Genomic DNA, 25,563 nt, shown 5'->3' with positions numbered 1-25,563 from the left:
TGCTAAAGCACGTTTGTTGTTTGCCACTGCTTAAAGTAATCCGTAACGTAATGAGAACACGCCACAGGCAGAGTATTTAGTCTACAAAAAATACATTCGTTGACGTTGGATTCAAACAACGTCTCCCCAGTATAATCATATTACACCAGCTGCGAACCACGCGGCGATTCTGGCCGACTGGCACACAAAGTTATACGGCACAATCTTCCTCCGCCATCGAATCACGCGCTCGCGAGAGCCCCATCTTCGCTCGCCCCGCGTTACAATAAGTTTCTACGCGCTCCCATCTTCGTGTGTGTTTGTTTGTGTGTATTTCCCGTTCTTCGATTCCTTCGCATCGATTGGCCGCGGCCCCGCGTACTGTAAATAGCAACGAACGCGGCCGGCTCTCTCGCGTGAGAAACCCCCGCTGAAAAACAGAAAAAATCTCAAACACGGGAACGGAGGAGGAAACACAGTTCGATAGCCGAGTCTTGAAACAAACGTAGGCGGCGGCAGCGGCGAGGCCAGGCAACGGTGGCGTATACACTGGCCGCCACCCTTACAAACATATCGCGCGCGTGCGGCTCTCGACAAGCTTTTTCTTTTTCTTTTGCACCGAGAGAATCGATACACCTGCCGGTATACCGGCGAGGATTCGGGATACGCGTGGCCGCGACTGGCTATTGCCGCTCGTGTATTGGCTTCGTGTATTATTCGCTTCCGTCTCATTTAAAACGAACTCACCGCAAACGCTTTGCGCCGCCCTTTCTTTTGACGATTTAACAAACTTTATGCGTTGCTCTAAGTCTACTGAATCACAAAGCCTCCGATAAAAAAAAAAAGATCTAGTACACAACCGTCATTCATGCAGGAAGCTACGAGTGGTGGTTCCATAGGGAAGCGCTGTACGTTTATAAACATGACTGGGCTGCGCGATCGGCTTCGATCGGATTATTATTATTCACAATGTGATGATATAAAAATGGGATATCAGTGAGGGTGACGATGATAAATGCTGTGTGGTCGTCTTTATTCACTACAGTATGAACGACGGTGTATGTACGTGCTCATTACCTCTTTTCCCTAGTTTTTTCTTCTATTTTATTCAAACTCTTCCTTCTTTGTATGTAACAGATTAGTATGAAACATTGGATTGTAGGTAGCAAGCGAGACGAACCTTGCTTAATCCTCCTGCCTTTCAAATTCCTTTTCCTGCAGACTATGTTTGAGATTTCTGCTTAGTAAAAACAGCGCGCAGTTGACGACCGACAGAAGGAACACAGGCCACAGGCGCAGTTCCTTCTGATGGCATTCCTTCTGTCCTTGTGTCCGTCCCCGTCAAGTGCACGCTATTTTTGCCTCGTTATGATCAGCCGATTAGCTCGAGATGGCTAATTATGGTTAGTGCGCCTTGTATGTTAACTTACCACACCAGCATTCTAAAATGTTTAATGTTCGCTCCTTAGAGCCCGCGCTGCCGATTTTCAGCCGCTAAAGGTGCGTCTTTATTGTTCAAATTAGTTTCATCACTCGCCGTTTGTACGGCGTTCTTTGTTGCATGATACAATTATGGTCACCTGGACCATTGTGTGCCCCATAAAATTGCCTGTGTGGATGCAAAATCGATGCAAACTGCTTTTTGCGCGGGGCTGTAGGCGGCGCTTATATTTCTTTTCTTGCACTGTAACCAACTATAGCTATTTTTGCTTTGTGTGAAAGCGTCGAAGCAATATCAATTTGCGCTGACTCGTATCTTCTTGTACAGTATATCGGTCCATCAGAATGCGAACCTCGCATCAAGAAGCTCTTAACATCAAACGAAATGTCTTGAATATTCATCACTGAGCTATGAAGAGATAATATTAATTGTTTAACGTCCCAAAACCACGATATGATTATGAGGGACGCCGTAGTGGAGGGCTCCGGAAATATCGACCACCTGGGGTTCGTTAACGTGCACCTAAATCTAAGTACGAGGGCCTCAAGCATTTTCGCCTCCATTGAAAATGCGGCCGCCGCGGCCGAGATTCGAACCCGCGAACTTCGGGTGAGCAGCCGAGCACCGTAACGACAGTACCCCCGCGGTGGCTTTCCTGAAAACTTGGAAAAATTGGAGAAAAGTCGAACTTCAATCTACCTCATGTTTCGGTAAGTGTCCTTGCCAGCGGTGGCGCATATTTATACGATCGTAGAGAAACCATTTATAACGTCCTCGCGATCTTCGGCAAGCGAAGAGCTATGGTGTGTCAAAATCTTATGATAACCTCAATATTCACACAAAACAATCGCAGTCAGTCACCTTAAGTTAGGAGCCTGACTTGAAAGCGTACAAATTGAGTGGCTAAATTACTCGGGCATAGCCTTTATCAAACACCACTGGTTATCTAACGCCCGCTCAATTTCATCTTTCTTTCTACGTTCCTTATCTCAGCGCCCCATTTCTCACACTCAGCAATCCAGAAACATCACACGAGTGAAGCAGTGGGGGCTCCCGTTTGCTTGAAAGGTGGGGCCTTCATTCATCCTACTTAACGACCCCAATGCCCCCGAAAATGTGCTTATAGATAGCGAAAACGTACGCGTTATGCAAATAAAAGTTCATGTATTTAAGTGGACACCCTCGGAGAAAAAAAATAATAAGGTAACACATTCTGCGAGCGTTTCACTACCTGCCAAGAGTCAATGGTTCATTCATCCTAATTCCACAAATACGCAAGAAAAAAGAAAAACAGAATGCTCTGACGCATGCATTTCATTTAAACTCGCCTTCCCGACCCAAGTGTTTTAGCGGAGCCGTGACCGCCGCTTCGTCTGCTAACCATTCTTGTGCCAAAGGTTCGACTTCTATTACGATGTCATGCGGCCCCACAGCGGCTTTTCTGACGGTATAGCTTCAGATTTCTTTCCTATGGTATTCTTTTCGCCGTGCATGCGTAGTCGTTTGCATGCGTTTCAAATTGAGATTGATGGCCCGGAAACCATAAAAAAATCCTTCATAGAAGGCTCGCGTATTGGAGAAGCCCTCTATTGGGTTTTCTTTCATTTTCTTTTCTTTTGCTGCGGGGTATCGGTGCAACTAAAGCTGCTCGGGTCGGCCTCATAAAAGTCGTCGGCTTTGAAAGCGCGTCACTGGCGGAATTTCAAGTGCTTCCGGTGTTATTGCTACAGCTTGAAGCCTTACTTTGGTTGTATATATTGATGAACGAAGCCGAGAGATGGCACGTCTGAGGCAAAGCACGCATCTTCGAGGGAAGTGGCTGGAAAGGATGTTTGGGAGTGGTGGAGAATCGTGGAGCACAATATCGTGACGTCCTTGCACGCGCTCATCCTTTCGCAGTGCTTGGAAATTTTTGTTTACGCTTAGCTGCACCAGGGTTAGCGGCTATGATGTCGCGCTGCCTAGCACTAGGGCGCCGGTTCGGTTCCCGGTGACAGCGACAGCACTTAGAAGGAGCGAACTGCAAGAAGTACCAGTGTCCGCAAGCTCGCACGTTTAAAGAAACTTCGCGTCACTTGAATTCCAGTACTTCGTTAAATCTGTCAGTTTCTTGTTAAAACGTTAACATGCGAGAGTTTAAAATCTGAGACTTGTAACACCAAGCTTATGATATGTGCTACGCTGAATTTCATAGCCACTTGTTTTGTCATCATGTGAACATAACTCACACCGTAGGGCTCGAGTTTAGTTTCAGTTGTGGAGAAGTTAGACAACATGTTACGAATTATTTAATATTAACGCACTAATTGTAATGCGTTTACACAAGTGACGAATTACTCTATTTTGTGAACAGGTGCGCCCTGTGTGGCCGCCAGATAATCGTGAAGCAGCTTGTGATCTTTTTTTTTTAGAACTTGTGTTCCGGTATTACGAAATTGACATATGAAAGACTACTCTTTACGACAAAGACTGCGGTATTACCGATACCACGAAACAACTTGCACACACGTTCGAGTTTCAGAAATTTAAGGCAATAGTGCAAGAATATTTACTTGGGTGTAATACATTAGGAAGCGTACAATGCACTGTTCAAAACCACGACATAACGTGGTTATGGATCGTAGAGTCATGCAATCGTACAAATGAAACGTACAAAATACTTAGGAAATCTCCTAAAGTTGGGCTCGCCGCTGCGACAAAAAGCCATCCTGTCTCAATAATTCCTATCAAAAGTCATACATTCCAGACACAAAACAGTATTACACTCATGGCTATTTGTTGACGCTCTCAGCATTTTAATATAAATTAACGTTTTTTTTTTTCTTTTCAAGTCAACGAGTTCTTTGGCCTGTATCACCCACATTCTGTAACTTGGTATAATACCTGACCTAAAAAAATATGGACCGATTCCGAGGACAGCTAGGACAACTACACATCCCACCTGGATTAGCGTGTGTACGCAATCCCTTCGCATTCGCGTCCTCCTAACGCTCCCCGTAGCAATAACAGCTTTGTTCCAAAAGTGGCGCTTCTGAACGGTTGGTAAAAATAGTACACTGTTTGTCAACCACGTGCGGTGACAGAAAAGTCAGAATACATTTGCATGCCAAAACAAAGATGCCATTACAATCGAAGCGGTCGATGAAGCGCCGCGGTGGCACCAGATTTAGCGACTTTAAGTCTTCGAAAAAAAAAAAAAAACCGTTCCACTTACTTAATTCGGCACGTTTGTAGTCGAATATAGTCTCATTACTGGTACATGCTATAGATAAAGTATTAAGTCTCAAAAACCGCCATCGACTTGACTTAATGCGAAGCGTGCTATTCGCAGAACGAGGAACTCAACCATATGTTTTTGTATAGGGAGGCCACTTATTTTGAAGTGTCTGAGATGTTATATCTTGAAGACGGGGCGCTCTTAGTGAGTGGGGTGATATGCAGGGTACCATTTTCTCTACCATAGTGTACTGTTTGCTCAGAAGTGGAACTCAGCACGCGGGTTTTCATATATCGTCGGCGCGACACCAATCTCTGTCGCGAAAAGTCCTTTTCTGCGAAACCGCAAATATTGACGCTGCGTCGAGAATAACGCCGGAGATATAAAATCGAGACGTGAGAGAAGCGTGGACTACTATACAGAAACCGCTGTGTCAACTCGCCCCGCGAGATGACGGAGTTCTTTGTCTCGTCGACAAAGAACTAAAGCGTAAAAACCGAGGATTTAGGTTGAACGTTATGAGCCCATACAGTCGCGATGCAGTCGCAGTGTTTTGCCCCCGGGCTATTTTTCGATCCACGTAGTTCCGTGTAGGTTCCAAACGCTGTATGCATAGTCAAGGAAAACATGATGCGGATCGTATCGGGAGGCTGCAGGAAGTAATACGAAAATAGCAAGATTTCATCTTCGCAGCCACCAGCATGACCCTACTTATATATTTCTTTCTCAGTGCGTTTTACATACCGAAACCGCGAAATGAATATGTGGAGTGGAGGCCTCCGGAAATTTCGACCACCTGGGGTTCCTTGACGTGCACCTAAATCTAAGTACAATGGCCTCTATCAATACGCCTCCATCGACATTCGGCAGCCGCGGCCGGTATTCGACCCCACGACCTTCGGGTCAGCAGTCGAGCACCATAACCATTAGACCACAGCGGCGGGTTGACTGACACTCTTCTTAAATGATTCTGCGGGTGACGCAGATAAGGATATGACAATGTCGAACAGTAATTTAGTGCGTCGCGGACGCACTCGTCACTAACTAGGACATTCTGCAAGTTTGCATGTACATACAAACTGAAACAATGACTTGACTGACGTGGCCCCTTGCCGGAAACTGAACAGCAAGTGTCGTATGAAACCCGGCATTCTTTTGGTACACTCAGCAGAGCAAGAAGCATCATATTCTGCTTTCGGTTCGTTTGCGCATTATAAAACGCTATAAGGAAATATTTGCAGCAAGTAGTGTCGGGCTTCTGTTCGTGGCTTAGCTGCGATAAGCGGTGCGAAAATGTATTCAATTTTCGCATGCTCTTTAAGCAATCAAAGCAACGCCAACCCGAGAAAAGATAAGGCAGCGTGAAGTAGCCACAGTTGCTAGGAAACGTCGCATTACTTCCCGCTCCCTCAAAGCACCGTCACAAGCAGAAACAGCTCTCCCACAGTAGAGTAGAAAATGCCTTAAATCGTTCCCTTTTTTTTTACATTAGGTACTTCCAGTTTCCTTATTGAGTTCTTTTGTATGACATCAGTTTTCTGTTGATCGAAAGACATTACGTTCGCGCACTCCTAGAATCATCTCCTGATGCCTGCCTTTACCCGAGAGCTCTGCGAGCAGTGATTCGCCAGTATGCTCGGAAATTCATTCGAAAACGAGAAAGCATTGACGGTGCAACTACGAGCGCATCGTTCCCAGACTCCGCGAGGCCTATACGAAGGATAGCAACGCACGCGCGAAGGCGCATTCACGCTCGAACGGAACACAACACGATTCCCCGAGGCAATGACGGCACGGGAAGATCTTCTCGAACAACGACAAGGGAAGAAATCAGTGTCGCAGCCGTTCCAGGCAATGAACTCGGTGCTCCCCCGGCACACCGCAAGGGGGCGCCTGTCTCCACTCGTTCTCGCCGGCTCACACAGCTATTACTGTCGCAAGCTGCAACACGCCCTTGGGTTTTTTTTTTTTCTTTTTCTTTGGGGGGGGGGGGGGGTGATCGAAGAAAGCCAAAATGTAGGTGCGTCTTCTTCGTACCGATGAGTATGATGCGGTTTCTGACTGTCACAGCTACGCCGCCACGACGAGCAAGAAAGAAACCCCAGCGTTTTCTTTACGCTCGATTTCCGCCCTCGGGCTTTAAAGAAAGGTGGGTTTAGGGGGGTGCTAAAGGGAGGTAGGGGGATGACGCGGAGTACATGATCCGTGGATCGTTACATCACGATGCAACGAACTGTGCCATCAGAATAACAGAATAACCGGCTGTATATAGATCATGAAGGAAGATATGGGGAGGGGTTGCTGCTGCTGCTACAATACGACAAGCTCCCCCAAACGGAAAAGAAACAGTGGACTACAATTCTTCATCCTCTAATGGAGTTTCTTGTATGTTCGTTGCCTGCGCGTAGCCTTCTTCCTTCGCGGTGGACGCTGCCCAATTCGCCACGTGCCCAAGGTTATAATACAAAAATACGAAAGGGATAGCAAGTGCAAACGAGAAGAATTGACTCACAGTATGCACGTGGCGGCGCAGCAAGACGAAACGAGTGAAGAAAAAAGGAAAGAAAGAAGGGAACCCGCAGGCTGACACACGCCCGCTGCTGCATACTGGGATACCAGAGAAGAGAGAGAGAAGCAGTGTGAGGAGGAAGGAAACAAGATACAACGCGAGAGGGATTGAAAGTAAACGAACTGGAAAGCAAGGCACACGGCCTCCAAGGTTTGTTTTTCCCCTAGATATTTTCCGAGCGGCTTCCAGCAGTGGTTCGAAGAATCAAACACGCGGCCTAAGCAAACATTTGCTTAGCAATCGAACCTGGGGCGTGGACGAGGCGGTGGCGATGGTTGGAAGAATAAACAAGGCGCGAATAACAAAGAGCTTCGCACTATTGGAGGGAGGACGTTTAGTGCTCCTTTGTGCGAGATAAAGTAAACCTTAAAAAAAAGAAAAAAAAGTGCGAAAATATGTCGTGCCGACTTGAACGTCATAAAGACTAAGTCATTGTTCCTGTAAGCGTACTCAACGAGTCTATTTGTTTTTCCCTGCAGCACATTAAGTGTTGCGTTCTGGCATGCAAATTTCGCGAGCGCTGGTTTTGCCGTTTCTCAGAAAGATTGTTCACAAAGTAACCACCGCACTTTCTCAAGGCTGTTTTCATTCAACTCGACGACACTTCGGCTTCCCTGGACCAGAGGAACCAACAAGGTCGTGAGGCGCAGTGGTAACTTCCTGTATCTTAATGTTTCAAAGAAGCCTTTGCGACATGACAGTTTTGAATTCTGTTGCTCATCGTCATTGTTACGGGTAGTTACTGTACAAAACACCCGTAAGTACCGGGCGATTGAAAACAGTACACACTCTATGCCTGCCGGCCATGACGAAGAAGTTTACCCCTCTTCGCAGTTTACTATCAGGGGAAGATATGTAAAAGAAACAATGCCTGAGAAAATAATTCCACGCTTCGCTTTGTTGCCTTGTCGCCTCCTCCCCACGTTCAAACTCTGTCTGTTGTCTTGTTGCTCTGTTAACCCATCGCCACCTGCCGATAGTGTGCTCCGAAATAGCGGCAGAAGGCAACGGGTACACGATAGAACAAAGTAAACGACCAAGCTTGAAACCAAAAGAAAGCACTGAAAACATTTCCATAAGCGTTAGCAAAAAAAAGGTCCGAACGTTCTCCCAAAAGGCCACCATGTGGCCGCCGCTCGAGACTTCGCAAGAATTTTTCTCAGCACCAAGGCGGAAGCAGCGTAAGGAGAGCGCCGCCATCTTGTTCCCTGCCCAGGTGCGCACTGGAGGAATGGCCTCGGGAACAATTGGAAACCTGGCTGTGCGATAGAGCAAGTGGAGAGGAAGGATGAGGAGAAGGAGAGGTCTAGAGGTGGCGTCTTGGTGCTTGGAGCTGCGACGATGCCGTGCCGAGCGATGCCGACAGCGGCGGACATAAAAACAGACCCCCCCCCCCACACACACACATACCCAATCTAGGCTGGCCCTACGGCCGCCAACGTCTCCCATGAGCACTCTGCAAATGCGCGTTCGCTTAATGTTGTTTCCGTTTACTTCTCTATGTGGCTTTATTGCTTTGTCTTATTTTTGTTTTTGTTTTTTTTTTATTTGCCTTCAGCAGTGCCAGAGTCTCTTTCACCTTCCTTCCCGCAGCCCCGAAACAAAGTTTTCGCGTCCTACAGCCGCAGTCGGCTTAGTTGCCGCCAGTATAGAGAGCGGCCGTTTTATTACGGACAAAACTGGCGGCGCTCCTCGAAACGTGCCGCCTCCGAGGGACTCTTTTTTCCTCTTACCTCAAAGCTTTCTTCTGCGAAGGTCGTTTGTGTAATTTTCTTGTCTGTCTCCTCGTTTTTGTTTCATTATTTTTTTTCCTATCTCTTTCCTCCGAGTGGTCCAACCTTTTTACGCGATAACTACACGTACCGACGCCTCCGGAATCGACGCACGTCTAGCACCACTCGTACGGGGATTATTAGACGCTTCCGATGTTCGAGCGTCGAAATGCCGCGTGGGGTGGGGTCAGCTAGAAAGGTTATTTTCCGATATAGCAATTACACGCTCCCTCTGCCGCCATAAGCGCGTGGTTCGCTTTTCCGCGTGTGCGTAGAGTTTAGTACGACCCCATTCTGTCCTTCGCTTATGTGCTTAAGAGAAAGCCGGTCCATTCGTTGCTATCGCGTCCACAAACAAATTTCTTTAGTACGTAGTGGCGCCGAAAGGAAGATCATTTGATACAGCTAAGTCTAAAGAAGAGCGAAAACAAAGAACACGAAATCCATCGCTGCAGCCCATATCGGACGCATTCTACAAGCATTGCAAACTTGAAAAGGGTTGAAGCTTGGGAAGGTTGGTACGGATCCATTAGAAACCATTTACGGTGCATAAAAGAACAGGAAACGGGACAAAACAAACAGAGGCAAAGAGCGCTGACTTCCAACTATATTTATTTCGGTGAAAAAGTGCAGACATACATGGTGAAGGAGCGGGAACAAGGCAGGACAAAGCAAGAACATTAGTGCCACATCATCTGACATACTTGCCCTGACATAGTTGCTGGCTAGGTAATCAAATTCTAGATTCGAAAGCGCAATAGAAGAATAACACACAAATCACCCTGCTTATTTATCCATTGCACTTCGGTAACTTCGCAAGTTAACTTGCAGGCCATCGCAGTAACTCCGTCGCTATGGAGCGGAGCAGCTGAGCGCAAAGTTGCAAAGTCGCGAGTTCGATTGCCAGCTGTGGCGGCCGCGTTGCGATAGAGGAAGAATGTAAAAATGTTAGTTCCCCGTGCTTAAAGTTTAGCATTAAAAGCTTGGAGGTGGTGAAGACTTATCTGGCACCAACCAACTACAGCGTCTCCCATAACGTAGTTTCGAGACGGTGCACTGCAACTATTTATTAACTACAACTTCGCATGACTGACATCGAAGCTGCCGAGGGAGCATGCATACCCTCACTAGCACCGCATTATGACGTATCCATGTCGACATTCACTGAGAAATAGTTTCGCGGTTGACGCAGCTATTGCACCGTCGATCAAATCAGTCATGTGATTTCGCTTTCATTCACCGCGGTGTCAGGAATGCGATTTCGTTTGCACACCGTGCTCGCGAAAGCTCGTGAGGGGAATTTTGGGAGAAGCAGAACAAATATTATGGGGACTTTCTAAACCGCGGTTCATCTGTATCCTGCTCCAGAGATCCTCCTAGCACATGTGATCACGTCGCTCACATAGAGTCTCGATGAAAATAGAACCATATCTCTCACGTCACAAAATTGACGATCCTTCTACGCATACACACGTGTGTGCTTCAAAACCCCAAATGCAGACATATCACTTTGCACCCGCCGTGGTGGTAGCGTAGGGCGTAAGGTATCGCGCTGCTAAGCTCGAGGGCGCAGGTTTGATTTCCTAAATGCAACGGACACCGGCGTGCTTTGATTTAGGTGCACGTTCAAGAACCCCAGGTGGTCGAATTTTACCTGAAGTCCCCCGCTGTACGGCTTGCCTTATAATCATATCGCAGCTTTGGCACGCAAAGCCTCAGGAATTATTATTAAATATGCCTTCGCAATATGTTATGATTTATTCTCTTACAACAGCCCCTTGCAACGACAGAAAGGCACAAAGCTAAATACGAAATTTATTAGTAATTTTTTCATGATATTCTTGCATAAGTAGGCTAAGTAACGAAACGATGTGCGTAATTTCTACGTAACAGGCACAAAATGCATCACATTACACGCGACATATGAACTAAATAAGTCAACCTTAATTCAGAGCCTCAAGTCACCTATTAAACACTGCGAGCGCGTCTCGAAAAGAGGAACCATTCTGCTTTCACAACTGACAAAGAAACAGAGATGAAAATTTTAGGAAGACATAAATTCGTTTGTTGAAGTTTCGCGAACTCGGTCGTCCACACTTGACTAAGAATAACAACCAGTCTTCGGATCACTTGTCCTTTCACTGATACTGTATGCGGTGTTCAAAAATTACACTAGCGGAAAAAAAAAACTACAGTCGGAGTAGATAAACAACGCGTATACTCAAACAAAAGGATGACCATTTCTTGAAATCATTCCCTGTGTATGTTTTTTTTTCTTTCTCGAAGACTGACTGCGTGGTTTCGGCGTTGCGCCACAATCCAACTTTCCAACTTAACTACTTCGTGTTCAACCCTCGCCTAATGAACCAAAAAAAAATCTGAAAATCAGCACAAAGGACAGCAAGATAACTTGTGAATTCCCTTGCGCAAAACAAGAAATATCAACTCCTGCTGGGCTTATATAAATCTGCACCTATAAAATCTAACCGACAGTAGTTGAAATAAATTCACTTCTCCTTTGTTTCTTTGAGAAGGGCACAGGGAAGTTTAAGGGGTGATGCTGAAAGTAAACGCTATGGCCAAGTACTAAGTAAAAAAAAGCGACAGTGGTCCCGAAATTCAGAGCAAACAGGCGTAGGTACTAACGATAAGTAAAGCAAGAGACAAGATGCTTAGAGCTTCGTGAACGGCCGGCCGATGCACTCGGACTAACGAAGACTCCGTGCACTGCCTTCGATCGGGGGACGCGCTTCCTTTGCTGGCCGACGACTTCGATCGCCATCGGATATCGATGCAAGCAGAAAAAACACCGCCTAAGACGCCGAGACACCCGTGTCTACCTGCGCACCTGGCGGTGGGCCGCAAAGGCACCGGAGAAGAAAAAAATAAACAAACAGACATCAGATTTGTTCTGACCGCGAAGAGAAAGAGGGCCAAATAACGTATCCATAAGATCCGGAAAGCTCAGTGCTATTTCAAATTTGGCCAGGAAGTCCCAAGTTGTTGACGCATGTTTTAAATTTAAGAAGTTAACAGGAACAAAAGTTGAAAATGCTCTAGAAAAATATTACTCCCTTGAGGGTGTTTTGTTTCTTAATGGTTGACACGCTTACCCTTACGACTTCGAAATTTGATGGCACACAACTCCAAGCGCTGACTACATGCTCGATGAGAAAATCTGTAAACAAAAAAATCTAAGCCTGTTACACCACAAGAGAAAGCTGTACGAACTGCGGAGCGTTGACTCGCCTGCGTTTCCCTTGCCCCGCCACGGTGGTCTAGTGGTTATGGCGCTCGACTGCTGACCCGAAGGTCGCGGGATCGAATCCCGGCCGCGGCGGCTGCATTTTCGGTGGAGGCGATAATGCTTGAGGCCCGCGTACATAGATTTAGGTGCACGTAAAAGAACCCCAGGTGGTCGAAATTTCCGGAGGCCTCCACTACGGCGTCTCTCATAATCATATCGTGGTTTTGGGACGTTAAACCCGAGATATCATTATTGCGTTTCCCTTGTGTTTGTGTTGCGTTTATCTTCTCTTTTGTGTTCTTGTGTTTGTCTGCTCTTTTGTGCTCTGTTCTGTTCGTTTCGTGCGACTGTGTCAACGGGAGCGTCAACGGAGGATTTGCGTCAGTCTAAAATGATGCAGAAATATTTTGCATCCTTTTCTCTTGTTTTCTTGTGATAATCTGATTTGTTTTGCGATTATCTATTCTCTGTTGTATAGTCTCCTTTCCACTATTTTTCTACTGTTTTCTGCTCCATGTGCGGTGTGTCTAACTCCCGACGCTGGTGTTTCGCTGTCTCGGACAGACAGAGTAACCCTTCGGCGACGCTGGCGTTCAAGAGCAAGCGCGCGCTGGCGTTCCAAACGTACAGCCTGCTCGGCTTATGTGTATCAAATGTGCGACCTGCGTGACACCAACGCGAGGCGTGAGATGACGGCAGGGCGGTCCCTTATACTGCTCCGCAGTTAAAACGCTGTAGTGATTCTGACCACTTTGTGTGCACAGAAATATCTTACCTTATCGAGCGGGCGTGATCTTACTATCATGCTCCTTCAAGGGGATAATAAAGAGAATTCGGTAGCTGGTGCTCCACTGTCACTCTGAGCGCCTATACGAAGAGCCCAATTTCTCGCCACACTAATTTGCAGGCAAGCTTTGTTCACGCCTGTAGTAAATATATCAGGTTAAAAAAACATCTGATCCTGACATATTACTCACGAACTAATGGGTTCTATAGAAAACATTTAATTCGATAAGACACACTTTTCGTAGAAATTCCACAAACGTCCAGCGCTATTCCTGAGGTTGTGAAGAAAGGCAGTAGACGACAATGTTAATGTACACGTCGCCTACGCTGAACATCTTTATTTCTTGCCCAACAACTTTTTTACTTGCATCGATATACGGGCGGCTTATAGCTGTCCCACAGTAGAGTAGACCGCACTCTGAATCGTCAGTGTTTATCTAAACACGGTTTTAAATCAAGGACAGTTGCGCAGAACCCTTTCATAGTCGAACAAGCAGTAATACAAATCGTTTCCTTTTTCGTTCAGGACAGGTAGGATAGATCTTAGCTTTGTCTTCCAGTCTGTACGTGTCATTTTCATGGCTTTTTAGGGACCGGTGCTGTTATGGTCACCTCAACTAATGTTACCGGTACCCAATAAACTTCCCACCGTGGATATTGTCACGCGGTTGTGACGGTCAAGAAGGCTCCAGCAAGACTGGGAAATACGATACTTTTTATTGGGCGAACTTGTGCCCGGAAAATGATCGGTCAAAGTACAAGCACCTCACGCTGTACACTGATCGCGGCAAGAACAGTTGTCAGCCGTCGAGTAATCTGATCAGCGGTAAGGCGCGTAGGCATTTACACATGTGGCATCGAAGATTCCAGGCTTATCCTTGGTGGCCGCGTGAGTTCCAGGATAAACTCTACTGCTCGCGTTGCGCGCTCAAGCTTATCAGAACAATCTAAAATAATCGCGGACGTTCGACATTCTCGTGTCACCCGCTCAACGCAGGGGTTGGAAGTGTAACGGGTCGGTTACGTGAAAGTAGAAAAAAAGATGCGCGCGTGGCTGGCAGTATTGTAGTTTACAAGAACACATCTCCGGGGGGGGGGGGGGGACGGGGGGGGGACGGCTTCTTACCGCTATCCCATAGTAGAGGACATAGCACTCTGAAGCGTCAACCATTTTTCTAAAGACGCATTCCTGGCTATTCAGTGGTGCCGCTGACGTGAAGGGCAGCTGCACGCAGCTCTCAATCAGTGGAATACATAGTACTGTTATTAGTCAAACTGTGGCTCTAAACAGAAGGCACCGAAAGTTAACCAAAAGCATTTTACCGCCGAGCTGTTAAGCTTTTCGTTATGCTGTGTGGCGACACCAGAAAAAGAAAAAAATTATCATGATGAACCGGCATGCGAACTCTGCGCCCTCTTCTTCATCATCTGCTGCGCTCCCAGAATTCGTACGCCACTTTGTCCGGAGTGAGGTGCAATAACTCTGATGGGCGAGAGGACGAGTACAGAGAGAGAAAGAGATTGAATGAAAGAGGAACAAAGAGAAAGAAAGAGAAAAAGATGGAAAGACAGAGAAAGAAACAGACAGATAGAGCAAGAGAAAGAAGGAAACAGACACAAAAAAGAGATAGAAAGAGACAACAAGCATAGCCATGTATAGAATAGTATAGCAAGGGGTGGGAACGGGAAGTGGGGAGGAGGAGGACGGAAAGGAAGAGAGAAACGCCACCCGCTCGGCCACTTTCTCATTTTTCGTATCACCAGTGCGTAGCTGCTCCAGTTTTAGATGCGAAGCATCTTATGGCGGAGTTCAAACCGGTGCTGTGCGGCTTGGCCGCCCTTACTGCGCATGCGCAGACCCTCTCCACACACTTCCTCTCCACTCCCCTCTTCCCCTTCTCCACTCCCCTCTCCCCTTCCCCTCTCTCCTTCCCCTCTGAAATGCGGGCTCTACATGCCGAATCGCTGCTTCGCATCGCCTCATGCTTCCCTTTAGCGGGAGATGGTGTGATTTTTTTTTAACTTTCGAGTACTTCTGCAGGGCTGAGTTTGCCAGATGTCCCGACATGAAGGTACCGTCGGCGATAGCCATGTTACGAATGGTTCCTGAACAAGGAACATGTGCTCTTGCGGCAGGCACGTAGCCAGGATTTTTTTTCGGGGGGGGGGGGGGGGCAAGGCCTAATTGTTCGAAAGAAAGTCTTTCCATGGCAAAAACAAAAAAAAAGTTGCCTGGGAATATAGAAGGCTGGAAAAATTTCGGGGGGGGGGGGCGCCCCCCCCCTTTGCCTACGTGCCTGTCTTACGGTACCCCTTGAGCGGTATTCACGCCAGAACGGCAGAGAAGACCGTAAGCAGCACACCCGCATTCCTTTTGGTGGAGCAGTGAGGAGCTCAGGACACTGGTCGACGGATACACCAAAGAACAACATTTTGAAAGATTTTGCCTACGCGAATCAGCGAAATGCTAGTCTGTCACACCATTGCCGACGAAGAGGAACAGAGATGGAGGTCCAGTGATGTGGAAAAATTGCTCGAGAATCACATTCTGGAAGAGATGAGTGAACTTCACTTGCTACGGCGGTGGTACGAATTGACCGCTGGCCAGGGAGTGTGAGAGTGGGGTATAGGCGCCAACGATCGTGGTCCCCATAATACTGGCAAAAACTTGCAGGGCCCCTTATGCCATCGCCTACGACGACTCAAATGAGAAAGCCATTTTGTTGTTGTTCTTTCTTTTTTTCTCGGTGGATGTTCTCAGACGAAGCCTCTTCATAACTTAGACAGTTGAGCTTCTCAGACGAAGCTCAATGAATCCTCCAATATTTTTTCGCTCCGGGGTCGGTGTGAGAGGGGTCCCGTTTGCACATCTCGCATTTTCCTGTGATGATGTTCGCGTTGCGGCACCGGCCTTGCTTATCCGACGCCCAAAAGTAAACCACAGTGCCTACTTAGCGTTGCAGACAATCTGACTAGAGGCTTTTTCACATGCCATGATTGCAGCGAAAAAAGTCGCTTGGTTCGCTCTATTCCCTCTATTCGCTCTGTTCGCAACTGCCGCTAATGGCGGTTTAGTTTCACGAGGACTGCGAATGCTCTGCGACTGGCGCGGCGCGCAAAGCTGCTTGCTGCCGTTGTTTGTGGCAGACACTGCATAATTTTCGAATGTAATGTAACAATCTGTGCGTTATGATATTCTTAACTCTTCATCACCGGTAGCGAAGAGCACGCGTGTTTTGTCATTTAAAAACACTTTCCAATCTAAATTCAGTTGATAATACGCAACAACGGCCATAGCCAAAACAAACTAGTTGGCGCAATTTCGACGGCTCGGCCGGGTCGGCGCAGTTTCGACGGGTCTCGACTGAAAAATCGCTCCACCGCTGCGAACAAAGCGAAAGGTTTCCAACATGTTGGTCGCTCGCCGCTGACCGCTGCGGCAAGAGCGATCGGCCGTTTTTTTTTCGCTGCGAGCGAATTCGCAGCCTGAAAATCGCTCTGTTTTGAGTCATGTGAAGCGGCCTTAAGGATGGTTTAAGGCCTTTCAGAAGAGCCAGAAATGCATGGTGAATAAGCCTCGCTCAGAAGGTGGCACACACGATTTTTTGTATCGTCACCTACAGAGGGAGGTTTCTTTAAATAAAAAGGAGGCACACCCCAAAAAGCCTTGAATAATCATCTGAGAACGTAAGGAAGCACGTGAGATATCATTGGAGCGGACAAGAATTGGTCGACAGTACGAATGAAATGTTAAGCGCACGGGCTTGATGATAGTTAATCTGTATTAATTAGCAAAAAACAGCTGCAAAGAGCTCGAAGCGAAACTACGAAACAAGAAGTAAATAAAGGCTGCATTGAGAACAAACCCGCGCCCGCTGTTACGCCTAGCGGGCGTAGGTACTAGATAGCGGGCTAATACAGCAATTGAATATCTGCTGTTCCTCCTCGCTAAAGGCTTAAAATTGTCTAAAACTCTAAAAATACTAACTAATATCGATGTTTACGTACTCGTTCATATACATTGATTCCACTGTTTTCCGTGCGGTAACTATGTATATCAGACTCTTCATGCGTAGCCTTTAAAGCCAGCTTCTGCTCACATAGCCACTTAGAGAGGCAGAGCACGCTTTACAGGCAAAAGTATACTTTTTCGTATTATGAAACAACGACCATGTTAGGTACCACACTTGAATAGTTTGTTTTCTAACGCGAGTTTGGTAATAACCGTTGTTAATAGTGTCACGTGGTCGTGACGTCGACGAAGACAGCAGTCGGCGTTTGTAGGATGAAACTGTTTATTTGGCCGAACTTGTGGCCGGAAAATGAGAACTAGAACTACAGCAATGCACGCTGTACAATGATAGCGGCGAACAGGGCGTCGTCCGTCGATCAACTGACTAGCGGTGAAGCGCGTCGGCATTTAAACATGTGCCGTCGAATATTCCAGCGATATCGCTGGTGGCGGCGTAATCTCTAGACAAAGCTGGAACATTCGCGTGCGGGGCGCAATCTTAACAAACCGATCTACTACAATCGCGGTGCTTCTAGAACACTACTTCGCGGACAGCGTCGAGCGTTGATAACCGTCTCTGCCGGTCAAACCCGAATACATCAAAACAAGACAAGAAGTGGGCGTGGCAATGCCCCCCTCTGAAAAAGCATCGTCCCGATGCTTGTGAAAGAACATAGAAAAGAAAAAAAAAACAAGTGTATACACAAATAAATTACAATAACAAAGGAAAAAAAATAGAGTCCCCAGGCTCGCTAACGCGCGAAAAACGGCTTAAGGCGCACGACATGGACGACTTCAGGTCGCGCACGGCGCCGCTGAGAGTTCGTAATGCCGTCTGGGACAACCTCATAGTCGAGTGTGCCTAGGCGTCGAAGTACCCTGTACGGTCCGAAGTATCGCCGAAGAAGCTTCTCACTAAGTCCTCGTCGGCGTATTGGCGTCCATACCCATACACGGTCACCGGGTTGGTATTCCATGTGGCGTCGTCGAAGGTTGTAGCGGCGACTGTCAGTCGTCTGCTGGTTCTTGATCCGTAGGCGGGCGAGCTGTCGTGCTTCTTCGGCGCGCTGTAGGTACGTGGTCACGTCGATGTTATCCTCGTCGGTCACGTTTGGTAGCATGGCGTCGAGCGTCGTTGCCGGGCTCCGTCCGTAGACCAACTTGTATGGCGTCATCTGCGTCGTTTCCTGTACGGCCGTGTTGTACGCGAAGGTCACGTACGGAAGGATGGCGTCCCACGTCTTGTGTTCGACGTCGACGTACATGGCCAGCATGTCGGCGATGGTCTTATTTAGACGCTCGGTGAGGCCGTTGGTCTGTGGGTGGTACGCGGTGGTGCGGCGGTGGCTTGTGTGGCTGTATTCAAAGATCGCCTGAGTCAGGTCAGCCGTGAACGCCGTACCTCTGTCGGTGATGAGAACCTCTGGGGCGCCGTGTCGAAGGACGATGTTCTCAACGAAGAACTTGGCTACCTCAGCGGCACTGCCTTTGGGCAGGGCTTTTGTTTCGGCGTAGCGGGTGAGGTAGTCGGTAACCACGACGATCCATTTATTTCCGCAAGTCGACGTTGGGAACGGCCCAGGAGGTCCATCCCGATCTGCTGGAATGGTCGCCGAGGAGGCTCGATCGGCTGAAGGAAGCCTGCTGGTCTTGTGGGCGGTGTCTTCCGTCGCTGACAGTCTCGGCACGTCCTTACGTAGCGAGTGACGTCGGCGGCAAGGCGCGGCCAGTAGTACTTTTCTTGTACTCGTGCGAGCGTTCGGGAAAGTCCGAGGTGTCCAGCCGTTGGGTCGTCGTGCAGGGCATGCAAAATTTCTGGTCGCAGTCCCGAAGGTACAACGATAAGGTAGCTGGCTCGGGCCGGAGTGAAGTTCTTCTTTACGAGGACGTTGTTTTTCAAGGAAAATGATGCCAATCCTCGCCTGAATACTTTTGGGACAACGACAGTCCTGCCCTCCAGGTATTCCACTAGACCCTTGAGTTCCGGGTCGGCTCGCTGTCGTTCGGCGAAGTCTTCGGTACTTATGGCTCCCAAGAAGCTGTCATCATCCTGGTCGTCGGGCGTTGGTGGGTCGACGGGGGCACGAGACAAGCAGTCGGCGTCGGAGTGTTTCCTTCCGGACTTGTAGACGACAGTAATGTCGAATTCTTGAAGTCTTAGGCTCCACCGTGCGAGGCGACCTGAAGGGTCCTTCAAGTTAGCTAGCCAACACAAGGCGTGATGGTCGCTCACAACTTTGAAGGGCCTGCCGTAGAGGTAGGGGCGAAACTTTGACGTAGCCCAGATGATGGCGAGGCACTCCTTTTCTGTTGTGGAATAGTTGACCTCTGCTTTAGACAGCGACCGGCTAGCATAACTGATAACCCTTTCCAGTCCGCCCGTCCGCTGCACAAGGACGGTGCCGAGTCCTATGCTGCTTGCATCGGTGTGAATCTCCGTATCGGCGTATTCGTCGAAATGCGCAAGTATCGGAGGTCTCTGCAGGCGTCGTTTAAGTTCATGAAATGCTTCGACTTGCGCTGTTTGCCACCTGAATTCGACGTCGGTCTTCGTGAGCTGCGTTAGTGGCTCGGCGATCCGTGAAAAGTCTTTGACAAAGCGTCTGTAATAGGCGCACAAGCCGAGAAATCGGCGCACGGCCTTCTTGTCGGTGGGTGGCGGGAAAGCGGCGATGGCAGCTGTTTTCTGCGGGTCTGGGAGCACTCCAGTCTTGCTGATCACGTGACCCAAAAACAAGAGCTCCTCGTACGCGAAGCGGCACTTTTCTGGCTTCAGAGTGAGCCCGGAGTTCTTGATTGCTTGAAGTACGCATTGAAGTCGCTGGAGGTGTTCGTCGAAGTTCGAGGAATACACAACGACGTCGTCCAAGTAAACAAGACAAGTCTGCCACTTCAAGCCAGCTAACACAGTATCCATGACTCGTTGGAAAGTCGCAGGCGCCGAGCAAAGACCGAAAGGCATGACCTTGAACTCGAAGAGGCCGTCCGGTGTTATAAAGGCGGTCTTTTCTCGGTCTCTCTCGTCGACTTCAATTTGCCAGTAGCCGGTCTTGAGGTCCATCGACGAAAAGTAATTCGCGTTGTGGAGTCGATCCAGGGTGTCGTCTATCCGTGGGAGAGGGTACACGTCCTTCTTTGTGATTTTGTTCAGGCGACGATAATCGACGCAGAAACGTAGGGTCCCATCCTTCTTCTTCACTAACACCACGGGAGACGCCCACGGGCTGTTGGACGGCTGGATGATATCGTCGCGTAGCATTTCATCGACTTGTTTCTTAACGGCCTCCCGTTCCCGCGTCGAAACCCGGTAGGGACTCTGACGGAGTGGTCGAGCATTTTCTTCTGTTATGATGCGGTGCTTAGCAAGGGGTGTTTGTCGGACCCGCGATGACGACGAGAAACAGTCCCTGTATTCCTGCAGAAGGCGTCGGAGCTGTTGCTGTTGGCGAGCGGAAAGACTTGGGTTACGTCGAAGGGTGGCTCAGGGATCGTCGTCGTAGCTTCGTCAGAATCTGAAAAGGCAAACGCATCGCTGACGGCCAAGATTTCTTCGATGTATGCAATCGTCGTGCCCCTGCTCAGGTGTCTGTATTCCTGGCTGAAGTTCGTTAGCATCACGCTTCCTTTTCCTTCATGCAACCGAGCAATGCCCCTTGCGACGCAAATGTCACGGTCTAGCAGCAAACGCTGATCGCCTCTCGATGACACCTTCGATGTCTTCAGCTTTTTTGGTGCCGACGAAAATAATGACGCTGGAACGCGGCGGAATGGTCACCTGCTCTTCTATCACATTCAATGCATGGTTCCCTGGCGTCGCGTGGGGCGGGAGTGCTTTATCTGGGGTTAATGTTATCGACTCGGACCTCAGGTCGATGACGGCGCCGTGTTCACTTAGGAAGTCTATTCCAAGTATTGCATCCCTGGAGCAGTTTTGTAGGATTACAAAGCTCGCAGGATAAGTCCGGTTATTGATGGTGACTCTCGCCGTGCAAACACCAATCGGCGTTATCAGATGGCCTCCAGCGGTGCGGATTTCGGGGCCTTCCCAAGCGGTCTTAACTTTCTTCAACTTCGTGGCGAAGAGCCCACTGATGACGCAATAGTCGGCTCCAGTATCGACGAGAGCGGTGACGTTGTGGCCGTCGATGAGAACGTCGAGGTCGCTAGTTCGTCGTCTTGCGTTGCGGTGGGTCTCGGCGTCGGGTCACGGCTGCGTCGGTTTGTTCCGCTGCTTCCATGTTGCGTCGTCGGGTCTTCTTTGGTCCGCAAGATCTCGTCGTCAGGGGTCTGTCTGGTTCGCGTCGTGTTCTGAAGGTTCCTCGCGGACGTCGTCGTCGTCGGCGGAGGATCTTCGGTAGTTCGTCGTACAGCAACCGCACCTCCATCGGTTGCTGCCCTTAGTTTTCCGGATACGGGCTAGGCGACCGGCCCCGGTTTGGGCCAGTGTACGGCCGGCGGTGCGGTGACATGTAGCGGCCGGGCGACGGCGAGCGTGAAGGACGTCGTTCTTGCCACTGCGTTCCGGTTAGGTAGTCGTCGATGTCGCGAGGCCGTTCGCCTGGCTGCGGTCGCGGCGCGTTGATGGCGAATCCTCGTAGTCCCATCTGTCCGGTACTGGCAGCGGCGGTACGTGTGGCCGGCCTCCCCGCAATGGTAGCAGAGCGGGCGGTTGTCAGGGGCGCGCCATACATCGGTCTTCCTCGGGGTGTAGCGCTGGCCGACAGGTGGGCGGTAGGGCGTCGGTGGCGGCGGCGGCGTATGGCCGACAGGTGGACGGTAGGGCATCGGTGGCGGCGGCGGCGTCTGGCGACGGTACTGCGGCGGTGTATCGTCTTGGCGTGGGCGTGGAGGAGGAGCATGACGGCGGGCTGCAGCAGCATAGCTCATAGCTTGCGGCTGCGGCTCTGCTAGCTGAGGCGCACCGAGTGAATGCTGGATCTCCTGGCGCACGAGGTCGGCGATGGAATCTACTTGAGGTTGCGACGAAGGTAGAAGTTTTCGCAGCTCCTCTTGCACGATTGCTCGAATCGTCTCACGCAGGTCGGCGGATCCTAGCGCTTGAACGTTGGCGTAGCTTGTGGTCGAGAGGCTGCGGTTGTATTGCCGTGTTCGCATCTCAAGCGTTTTCCTCGATTGTTGTTGCTTCGGAGACAAATTCTTGGACGGTATTCGGCGGATTCCTCATAAGGCCAGCGAAGAGCTGTTCCTTTACTCCTCGCATGAGGAAACGAACCTTCTTTTCTTCAGGCATGTTGGGGTCAGCGTGGCGGAACAGCCGGGTCATTTCTTCCGCGAAGATGCTCACGTTTCGTTCGGGAGCTGAACCCGTGTCTCCAGCAAGGATGCGGCCATTTCCTTTCGAACGACGCTCGTGAACGTCTCCAAAAAGCACTACGAAAGAGATCCCAGGTTCGAAGCGTGGACTCCCGGTTCTCCAGCCATGTCCTTGCTGCTTCTTCCAGGTAGAAGTACACGTGGCGCAGCTTGTCGTCGGCGTTCCAGTTGTTAAATGTTGCGACCCTTTCGAACGTCTCCAGCCAGGTTTCGGGGTCTTCACATGGCGAACCACGAAATGTCGGCGGCTCCCTCGGCGGCTGCATCACTATCGCGGCAGGGTTCGCTGCGGCCGTCATCGTGCCTGTTGTTCTTGTCGCCGTGGCTTTTGGCTTATCCGGTAGGAGTCCGTATTGGGGGGGTAGTCCTTTCTGCCGGCGGCTGGTTCGAGGATCCGGGTTGTCCTTAGAGTCGTCTTCTTCGCGGCTTGGGCTTGGGTCAGCGCTCCGCGGTGGCGTCCGGATCATGAAGCAGCACCTCCACCAGATGTCACGTGGTCGTGACGTCGACGAAGACAGCAGTCGGCGTTTGTAGGATGAAACTGTTTATTTGGCCGAACTTGTGGCCGGAAAATGAGAACTAGAACTACAGCAATGCACGCTGTACAATGATAGCGGCGAACAGGGCGTCGTCCGTCGATCAACTGACTAGCGGTGAAGCGCGTCGGCATTTAAACATGTGCCGTCGAATATTCCAGCGATATCGCTGGTGGCGGCGTAATCTCTAGACAAAGCTGGAACATTCGCGTGCGGGGCGCAATCTTAACAAACCGATCTACTACAATCGCGGTGCTTCTAGAACACTACTTCGCGGACAGCGTCGAGCGTTGATAACCGTCTCTGCCGGTCAAACCCGAATACATCAAAACAAGACAAGAAGTGGGCGTGGCAATAGCATAGGCCTTGGCTCGTGACGCGCCACTGTTAACGCACGCTTCTTCTCACAAGGTCAAAGGTAAAGCGCGCTTTAGAAAGAACGGAGTCATTGTATCACTGAATATAAAACGAGCCTTTTTTTTATATTTAGGTACCCGTATGTACACGCTGATTGCTTTCATTTTTCTCATAGGGTTTCAGCTATAATACTTTCTAATCATGTATGATGTGCCGGTTGACATGTGACCTTTAAAGATTGATTCTTCTGACAAAGCTCCTTGAGCGAACTTCACAAAGAAAAGTTCCATTCTCTCACTGATTATCAAAAAAGCAATACTTTTGGTATTCAGGTGCTCGTGAAGACACGTTGAGTACTTTGGCATTCTCACGTGAATGTTATCTATCTGCTCTGTTATTATGATGAAAGACTTGCCTTCTCACGCCTAACCTGTAAAGCTAGCTTCTCCTTACACAGTATTATAGAAAGGCAGAGCACGCTTTACAGGCAAAAGAATAATTCTGTCGTTGGATACTTTAAATTGCCCATTAGTGTTCAGCTGGCTGTACGTAAAGACCACGGGCTGTATTCACAATAACGTCTCAAGATAAAAATTTTCGTTAAAAAAATTTTAGCCAGTCACGATGCGGGACATCTCATTAGCGAAGCAGGCTGAACAATGGGAAAACGCACTTCTGAAGAAAGAAAGAAAGAAAGAAAGAAAGAAAGAAAGAAAGAAAGAAAGAAAGAAAGAAAGAAAGAAAGAAAGAAAGAAAGAAAGAAAGAACGTCAGCCACGCACACGCCAAGCTGCTTCGCTTGCCCCCATTTTCCCGATATCGGAAGTGTTCCTGAATTTTTTTAAGGCAGCGCAGAAGACAGCAGCACAAGGCAATGAAGACCACAGGAGAAGACACTGCGCAGTCTTCGGAGCCTTGTCCAGTGGTCCTTTTTGTTTTGCACTGCCGTATTCTGCACTACCTCAAGAATGGGAAGTGTATAATGTGACCTCATTAAGTACTACTAAATCATCAACGAACGTTCACACTTTGCTTAACTGTACTCTAGAGCATCATCAAGCAGTAAAGCCTGGCCATGAGAGTACATTACGACTCAGCATCTTAGTCGAATACGTATCCAACCAAGAAGCCGCAGCTGTTGACAAATACGGTAAAAGAGCCATCGCTGTGGGCCTAATATGTATTCATGAAGACTCGGTGAAGATTGCGTTTTAATTAACCTTTTCTCAGAATTTGCACGCAAACATGTGTAGACTGCTCACGCTTCATCGATAATGTATCTTATATTCATTTTCAAAATAATTTCGTAAGTGCACAGCGTTCCCACCCGGCATACCATATGATATTCTTCTAAGTTACACAGGACTTAGGAGAATATCATAATGGTAAAAAAATCACGTCACACAGGCACATTATTTTGTACGGTGTCTCACTGCGTGTCGAGGTAAATGTTGCACTAGCGTATTAAAGTGCAAGGCGTTACAGGCAAAACGTAACGAAACTTTTGTCGTAATCTCTCCACCCCTCTAAAAAAACACTGTATTAAAGAATAGCAGTAGCAGCAGGAGACACAAGAAGGGACTCCAATTATTTTTTTCCCTCGCCAAAAAGGATCGATTAGTTCGTGACGAGACGCAGTTTATCGTCGGATTCCATCTGGGCCGTCTACGGAAATAGAACCAGAAAGCTCGTCACCAGCTCCATGCAGCCACGCCACAGTCTCGAGCATAGACGCACGCACACAGGGACACAAACACCACTCTCGGAAGAGGAAGGAAGCGTTCGCGGAAGTGTGCGCAAGCGTGGCACACCATGAATGCGGCTCCGCAACAAGGTACGTACACACTCTTCCCAACCCTTTCCCCAATCCAATATTTTCTTTTTACTCTTTCGTCTTTCACGTCTCTATGTATTGCCAATTCTCCCACCATTCTTCAACTGCGCGCTTTCTTTTATTCTTTCGCTCTAACGCTCCACGCTGTCTTTACTTCTTTACGCAGCCATTTTACATGTCATCTCGCAGTCGCTCCATTTCTCCGGGAAACGTTTTTTTTTTTTTGTGCTACGCTCGCCGCTCTCAGGGTTTTTTTTTTTCTTTCATAGTTCGCACTCACTCTGTACGTTGAGTCTCCACTGATCCCCAACTCTCGTGCTTTCTTACTTTATTTCTGTTTTATCGACTACGCTTTGTGTTTGTCTCTTCGTGTCCGTTGCTCGAGAAAGCCGAGAAGCTCGGAAAAGTGGATCGAACGATGCATTTCCGACCGAAACAACCTTCCGCCCCGGTGGAGAACACTTTTTTTTCTTTTGTTTT

This window comes from Rhipicephalus sanguineus, chromosome 6 (assembly GCF_013339695.2).
Source record: "Rhipicephalus sanguineus isolate Rsan-2018 chromosome 6, BIME_Rsan_1.4, whole genome shotgun sequence".
Classification (NCBI taxonomy): Eukaryota; Metazoa; Arthropoda; class Arachnida; order Ixodida; family Ixodidae; genus Rhipicephalus; species Rhipicephalus sanguineus.
Note: the sequence above shows the minus strand (reverse complement) of the source record.